The 8799-nt window shown below is 39.6% G+C and overlaps 1 long non-coding RNA gene across 5 annotated transcripts; it reads right to left on the reverse strand.

Moving 5' to 3' along the window:
* LOC110432884 lies at positions 248-8494 on the reverse strand. Of its 5 annotated transcripts, none has more exons than XR_002450164.1 (7): positions 8137-8494; positions 7453-7636; positions 5502-7097; positions 4651-4763; positions 3982-4036; positions 3157-3287; positions 248-2142 (listed from the first exon to the last, which is right to left on the reverse strand). It is a non-coding gene; the product is annotated as an uncharacterized LOC110432884 (long non-coding RNA). The 5 variants fall into 5 exon arrangements; XR_002450163.1 differs by lacking the exon at positions 8137-8494 and having other exon boundaries at positions 5502-5614; positions 6647-7097; positions 7453-7711; XR_002450165.1 differs by lacking the exon at positions 8137-8494 and having other exon boundaries at positions 248-565; positions 2051-2142; positions 7453-7711.

The following is an 8799-nucleotide window of genomic DNA, read 5'->3' on the forward strand; positions in this document are numbered from 1 at the left end:
TTCCTGCACGTGCACGTTGTTAGTAAAAAGGTATAGGGAAGTAGGTACGTAGGCGAGAACGTACCGGGACAGATTCCATGGTTCATGCATGGTCCGTCCTATACACTCACAAAACGCTAGGATAGCATGCTGCATGATAGGAACTAGTACGTTGCGCGTGCCTTTGCGCGCGTCGCCCTAATTTGGCCTAAAGATGCTGGGTGATAATGATAGATAGTATGATACAATTGGTAATACAAATTTGGGATGAAAGAATGGAATTCGAGTTCGATTAGCGACGCACACATTTATTACAGGATGATAAATAACATTGGTATAATGTTTAACAACTAATGAGTGGTACCTACTATAGCTAGACAAGGTATCATCAGTACAATGGAGGTTTTACACCATGAAAATCTTATCTGTGTTTAAAATCTTTTAACATCTGTATAAAAATATAAAAGTACATAGTCAAACATATGATGCTAGAAGAGCCTTCCTTTTTTGGTGTCTGAGCTGTAACCTGTAAGTACTTCCATGAGGTTATTGTGGTCAGGAAGTAATACTTATCATAAGGACCCACCTAGGGTAGCATGGAAATGTTTTCAGCACATAGATGAACAAAAAAAGAATGCTTGTCAGAACTTGAAAGAAACTGTGGTGATTTGGGAACTGAACTGTAGACAATTAAATGATTTTTCATTCAGTTTACAGATCAGTTGGAAGCTGTACAGTGAGTTAAGTTGTTTATAGATCAGCAAAGAACATTATAGAAGTTGTCTTCACCAGCTGGCATGGTTTTGAAAAAAATGATTAACAGACAAAAAGAACAACAGTTAGCTAGAGAACTCATGTTATAATTATAAGCCGAGAATTTGACATGCTTGCACCTGTACAATACAATGGGTTGGTCAGGTATGATTCTTGACTAGGAAAAAAAGATATCTTGCATACTGTGTTATTTTTAGTTGATGCACAGAGTTCTCTGTTGCCTACATGACCATGTGATGTCTACGATTTTTTTAAAAAAAATCCAGAAAATTTCCTCTCCTGAGCCATAAATAGTTTCTTTTATTCAGATGGTTGGAGTTGTCATATTCAAATATGAAAACAGTAAGCAGTCAGATATACTATATATTGGGATTTCCTGCTGACTAGCAAAATAGAAGCACTTTAGCTGATCTGACATCATGGGTCAGGTATTTTGGGATGTAGCTGAACTTGCAATAGCATTAGCAAAATGAAAACCTTAGCATGTTGAATGATAGCAGATAAGAAACTTGTATTTCTTGCAATTGGCTCTAGATGTTGATAAGAAATGCCCATGTGCAATATGTTGAAAGCTTGGATTTGAATCCAGAAAGCTTAGGTTGGTCTTATGTTCTTGCCCCTGTTTTTTTCCTAATTAGCATGTTTATTACCTTAGTACCCTAGCCACTGCCAAAAGTTTTTACCTTGATCAACCATGGGCAGGTTCCATTGAAATTTCTAAAACCTATACACATATTTGTTTTTTAAGAAATCTTTTGGTTGGATTGGACTCATGTTTTACTATTTTCATGTGGATATAATTTAAGCTTGTGCAAGAGTATATGTTTATGTCACTGAAGTATGAACTATTGCAATAATTATTTCTTCATATGACAGAGTAAGGCTAAAGATGAAAAGAATCAATTACTAGGACAATGGGAAAATGTGAACTCATGCGAGCTTTGCAAAGTAGAAAAGCTCTTTTTTGAGCCTCCACCTACTTTGAGCCAACAACAGACACTGTGCTATGAAACATATTGGCCTAAATAATCTGTAAATCGGAATTTGAACATGGGACCCCCGTGGACCTAGGCATACATTCTCTAATTCATAAGTGGTCGATTATACAATAGTAGAAAAAATACAAACACATGTCTGTTTAGAGAGGCTGGCCTTTTTTCACTCAGTACAGATGGTTACGGTGACTATGCAAAGCACACTTGGATTGGTGGCAACAAATTAAATTCTCAAAGACAAAAGTAATCGGTGGATTAGATAAGCATTAGTTGACATTTATGTGGTCTTGAGCAGCACTTACATTTAGTAATTCACAAAATTTGTACTGACCATAGGCTCAAGATATAACCAGAAAGTGCCAACACTAAATCATGTTTTGTTGTTGAGCATAGCCTGCATAGAGTAAGTACTTGGAATGAAAGGTAGGATGAAGCGAAGTAAGGGAAAAAAGGGCATGCACAGGATGATAAAACTGACTGAAAGTAAATTCACTTGTGAAGAAGAGGTTTGCCAATTAACCATGTATCCAAAATTATTCCATTAGGAAATAAATTAGAGGCACAAAGCATGCAGTTCACACCAAGTGTGGAAACATCTTTCACACCCTTCACGATGCTCAAGATGACATGTTAATAATTAGAAGTGCCTTAGAGCTTCTATTTAAAAGGAGCTAGGTTTAGTAAATCGCATTAGTCATTAACCCTTAGAGGTTTAAAATATAACTCTAGTTCAAAATAGAGGTCCAAAAAAACAGGGAATTGTAATCCCAAACCTTCTCTATACACCCCTCCATGTAGGCTGACATTGTCACAAAACTATTTGTTGTAGCAATTTGCCACGAACAAGATGATGGCCACACCTCTGGTATAAAGCCCTCAAAGTGGTCCTTTCTCGCTCTTTCTATTGCACATCTTTAGTACCATAAGAAAATAATAAGGTTTGTACTTCGGCTTCCTAATTTTCACATCAAAGAATTCACAAACAAAATCGTGTATTAAGTAATCTACTGAGTAAGCACAATGCAATGATGTGACTATAGCTTGAGAGCACAAAGATTGATGCTAGAACTCTAGCTGCTAGTAGTTTGAAGTCATAAGGCTTATATAAAATAATAAGTGTGTCACATACAAACAGATGGAAAGCTAGTTTTCAACAGGCAGCAGTAACTATGATGGGTTTTAAAAATAAATGAAGTGAAGAACGTGAAAACAAATATGGTCAAAAAAAGCCTAAGATGATAGTTAAAATCAGTCTCTGGATAGAGAGGCTTTTTTTCATTCATTTAGATGATTACAATAGGTATGCAAAACACAGTTCGATTGATACCAAGAAGATTTTAAAGACGCAAGCAATCAATGGACTAGACAACTATTAGTTGACATTTAGCTAGTCTTGAGGACCACTTACATTCAGTAATTTGCAAAATTTCCAATGCCCATATCCTCAATAGATAGCTAGGAATTGTCAGCACTGAATCATATTTAACTGTTCAGCATAACCTCAAGAGGAAACCACAGGCAATGAAATTAACTGCTTGGCTACAGTAAAGGAAAATTGACTGTAATGAAAGTAAAAGTATGCAGATGATATGACATTGGCTAAAAGTAAACTATATAGTACATAAAGTAATGCAAATCAAACAAGGACGTACAGGCGGACTTGTTGGGTTCAAGGCAATAACACAACTACTTGGCAATACATGGTACCAAAATGAGCTGATGGAACCATTATGTCATGTAAAAAAGAAACAATATATGCTGGAGATAGTTTACAGAGCAACTATATTTGTGAGAGAACTTACAAATTTTTGGACAATGTTCAAATCCTTACCTTGTGCACCCTATAAGGTTACTTTTGAGCTGTGTCTTTGCACAATATGGGAATAGCATTTTTCCCCCATATGTCGATTTTTAAATATATATATATATATATATATATATATATATATATATATATATATATATATATATATATATATTATGGAGATGCAAGGTGGTGACCAAGTACTGAGAGCTCTTTGTAGATAAAAACACTTACTACAGATACTTTATGGAGCACCTCTCTAAGGGGCTTGTCTTTGCCTCTAGAAATTATATAGGAACTAGTGGCTGAATATTAATGATGAAACAAATGACATCTGTAAGTATCTATGTTAAATATTTGAGTCAACAATGTGCATGTATAACAATAAATAAAAATAGGATGACAAATGGCATCACAGGATCGGCATACTTATCACAAGGGAGGATTGTGCATGCTGTATGTGAGTGCGCTGAAATTGGCATGCCTGTGAAAAGGATGGATTCAGTTTTGTTAATAAACATATAGGAATGTTGAAATATAATGCATTAGCCATATATTCACATTCTAATAAGGTATTTAGGTATTGCATGGATCAGTAAAAATACAACTTGGCTATCAGGTGGCTGTAATTAGAATACGCATGTTTTGATTAGGAAGGAGATGACAAGAGGAAGTAGGCATAACCAGGTGCAGCTAATGTGAAGATATTTTTGAATTGGTAGCAGAGGCTTTATAAAATTTGTAGATCATATTTGTGCTGTGGTATAATAATTCAGGGCATAATTTTCAGAGGCTATATTTACAAAATTTATATTATAGCAGAGGCATAATTTTCAAAACCTCTATGCTACCCCAAAGCATACATGAAAATTTCCCATCAAAACCTCTATGGTAACCCAACCATTCTTCTTGCAACAGGGGCACCTATTATGATATATCAAATTTGCAAAACCATGAGCCGTATATATTATGCAGTGACCACAATTAATACTCAATTGAAGATGCTACAAAAAGGAAAGTAAAAACACACATAAAATTTCCCCATGACTTAAATGGTCCCATACTTTTTTATCCATCAAAAAATGCCAAATATCTTACTTTTGCGGATGACAACTGCAGCTTCTCGTTAGGATAGTAGTTGCTTTGAATTTTTTTTTCTTAAATTAGCATGCTGTCTCCCTCAATGCAGAGAATTAAGACTCGACCATGACCTGCAACAAAGAAACTATAACAAAGACACAAGGTGTGGTAGAACAAAAGACAAATACGATATAAAAATAGATCATGTTAAACAGATATGAGTATTCCTTGTAAGCCCAAAACACAAATCGAAGGTCAAATTAGGAGAGAAACGAAGAAGAGGGAGTAAAGGAAGAACAGGAACAAAAACAATTTGATATAGGTAAAGGCGCTCAAGAAACCAGAGCACCAAAGCATTGGGAATGAAATCCTAACGCATAAAAAAATGGGCAAGCCTCGTGACCTTTTTTTCACACAAACACAGAGGAGCCTTCCTAAAACGTTTATTAATATTTTTGTCCTTGGAGCAGAAAACACAATTTAGCAAACGCTTTATAAAATTTCTAGATCATATTAGTGCTGTGATATAATAATTCAGGGTATAATTTTCAGAGGCTATATTTACAGAATTCATATTATAGCAGAGGCATAATTTCCAAAACCTATATGGTACCCCAAAGTATACATGAAAATTTCCCATCAAAACCTCTATGGTAACCCAACCATTCTTCTTTGAACAGGGCACATATTATGATATATCAAATTTGCAAAACTATGAGCCATATTTATATATTAAATAAATGCGGTGACACCAATTAATACTCAATTGAAGATGCTACAAAATGGAAAGTAAAAACACATATAGAGTTTTCCCATGACTTAAATGGTCTCATACTTTTTTATCCATCCAAAAATGGTAAACATCTTACTTTTCAGGATGACAGCTGCAGCTTCACTCGGTAGGATAGTAGTTGCTTTGAAATTTTTCCTTTAATTAGCATGATCTCTCCCTCAATGCAGAGAACTAACACTCGACCATGACCTGATAAAAGCGTAGAGCACAAAAAAGCACGATAACTTAAAGAAACATGAGACAAAAGTGACTGCAGACAGCCAAAGTGTTTGGCAATGTAATCATTGGGAATAGGGCATCTGCTCAGGAATGACAGTATATAATTTGGCATCACAGGCAATGTTCACAGATAATGAATAGGCAAAGGAAGAAATTCATCACAGGCAATGGCATGACAATCTCTGATTTTAACGCATCTGATTAGATATGCATTCGGTTAAGCCCACGATGTTTCCTTATCCTTACTCCAGAAACGCGTGTTTGTGGGCAATCGATCTACTTCGCTCCGAAATTTTTCACACCGTGACTTTTCCTTACCCGCCCCGGATACCCGCGTCCTCTTCCTCGACACTGCGCTTCGTCGCGTCGCTTGGTACGCAAAAGAGTCCATCGTGTGCTGTGTGGTCTGCGCCTGGTTTTTTATCCTAGCGGAAGGAACAGCCCCACTCCCTGCTCGCTTCCTCTTCTCCGCTCCCAAACCTTCGCAACCAGCAGCTCTCCACTCCGGACCGCGCCAATGCCGACCTCCGTCGCTTCGTCGCGTCGCTTGGTGCCCGCGAAATTTCCTGCGAACAACAAAACTTCCTCGCCGGGTGGCTTTCGCATCGCCGTTCCTCGCTTGGACTCCATCACCCTGCCCTGCGACAACCTCCCGGCTGACGGCGGCGCCCCTTGCTCAGACTCCATCACCCTGCCCTGCGACAACCTCCCAGCGACGGCGGGTATCCGGGGCGGGTAAGGAAAAGTCGCTATCTTTCAATGGTGCTTATGTTTGAAGAACTGAAATGGCAGGTTGGAATTTGTATCTTATTTTTCTGTATAATATACAAAACTGTTGGATTAATGGTTTGCTGTCCTAGGAGTCCCTTGGCTGTACATCTTGTGATGCGGCTGAGTCATAGCAGCAACTTTGCTCTTTCCGCAGAACTTTATTAAATGATTTATAAAGACTGCTTGCTTTATTAGAAAATAGAGAAACCTCATACAGAAAAAAATACTCACTCTCATGCAATGTAATGTGTTCACAGGGTTATGGCATGACTGAATCTGCTGCTGTAGGAACTCGTGGCTTCAATACAAAGCAGAAGAAGTATGCTTCAGTAGGACTCCTGGCTCCAAACATGCATGCAAGAATTGTTCATGTGGAAACTGGTTGCTGCCTGCCTCCAGGCTCTTGTGGGGAGCTCTGGCTCCATGGTCCATCAAAAATGAAAGGTACATTCTCTTGAGTTTATCGTTGTTATTCTGTCACTTGATTACAAAAAGTAGTACTCCACACCCGCAGCGCCGGCCCAAGAAGCAACCGCGCACCTTGCAGCGCCAGTCGACGCAATGATTTTATGAGTAGAACCTTCGCTGTTGTGCTATTGATGCTTATACATTGGTCTTCTCTGTGTTGCGTCTTTCTTGCAGGTAGACATCTTAGAGTCGTAGTGATAGAGCAGAAACCAGGCTGGGAACAAACAGAAAAGTGAGGAATTTTTTGGTGCATTAATTATTCATGTGTCCTCTGAATTCTGCTTGTTAACTACATCCTATAGTTTCTTGCATGGATATAGGAGAAATTTTCTTGTGTAGATCCAGGAGAATAGCAACAGGACTCAAGGCACGAAGAATAGGAAAGAGCAGAGACAAGAACAATTGTAAGAAATACTGTGATTTCAGAGTTTATTTGTTTTTTATTACGAACAACTGAATCTTTTTGTGAACTTAACCATATTTAAATCGTGAGGCATTTAAATTCATGTTCTGTACATTCATTTGACTATTACACTGATATGGACGTGAGAACGTGGTCAAATACTTACACAGCCTGTTTGGTGGTGATCTGTCTCTGGTTCCACCAACAGATTCGGCACCTTGAGCCATAGCAAAAGCACTTTTACGCATTAGGAGCGGGAACCCTTCTCACGTGTGGACGTGAAGCCACGATTTGCTGCCCCGGCCAAGAAGCATGCGGGCGTGAAGTCATGCCAAAAGCACCCTTTCTCACTATTATGTTCTTGTGAAAAATGTTTGGTGAGGGACGGATAGGCGAAATAGAATTATAAACTCGATGCAAACAATAGAATCATTGTTATTATTATTGTTTCACTAGAATGATTTTTTTTTGATAGTCACGTGCGTGTCGCACGTGCATCTCTACTAGTAAACCTAAAAATGTTAGCACTGCAGGACACATGGTGTCAAACAAATATCACTCCCATGCTCATGTGCTCAGATCTCTGGCATAATAGTTGCCCGCTATCAGATCCATTGAAATGGAGCAGACCAAGACCTAAAGAACAACAATATTCGCAATAACTATGCAGATGGATAGAAAAAAAGGAGGAGAATACCATATTTAGCGTAAAATCAAGCATGCATACATGCATATGCCACATCAGGAGAGAGGGAGAAGGAGAGGGAGAGGGAGAGGGGAGAGCGCAACGCATCTGGCACATCACGAGAGAGGGAGAGGGAGAGGGAGAGGGAGAGAGAGAGGAGTAAACCAGCAAGTGGACGGATCGAGGAAGAGCAGAGCCACGCCATCTGGCTGTAGGAACTCGCGCGCTGAAGGGGCGGTCACGGTCGCCGACGGTGGCCGACCGCGCCAGGCCGAGTGCGCCGGCCACGCCACGCCGTGCCGCAGGGGCCGCCCGTGCGAGAGGTGGGGGAAGGGAGGGGGCCGGCCACCGGGCTCGCCCGCGCTGTTGCTGCCTGCGGAGGGAACGAGGGAGAGGAAGGGGAGAGAGCCAGAGAGGAACGGATGGGAGGCAGGCGAGAGAGATATTTTCCCCGGAACCAATCAGGGCAACGACACCTGCTATCCAACAGTAAAACAACGGTGGAGGTAAACGTGAAACATAGATCATAAAATGGACGGTGAAAATTAATTTTGCTACCGTGGCCACTCTGAAGATCGGCCGAGCTCAGCAGGCTTAATAAGAGTAAATTTGGAACCGTCACTCCGTCAGAGTGCGTCGTTATTTGACGAATCAACAGCGTGATATACCTGCCATTGTAACTATGAACAGGACATGGGTAGGTGAGCGTGGAGGCACTAAGGGATTTCAATTCTAGAAGGTTTTACATTTTTTAACCCGAATTTATTCCCAATAATATTCTATAGCCTCTCTAGCATGGAGCTACAAAGCGATTATGACGTATTTATC

This window comes from Sorghum bicolor, chromosome 2 (assembly GCF_000003195.3).
Source record: "Sorghum bicolor cultivar BTx623 chromosome 2, Sorghum_bicolor_NCBIv3, whole genome shotgun sequence".
NCBI classification, from domain to species: Eukaryota; Viridiplantae; Streptophyta; class Magnoliopsida; order Poales; family Poaceae; genus Sorghum; species Sorghum bicolor.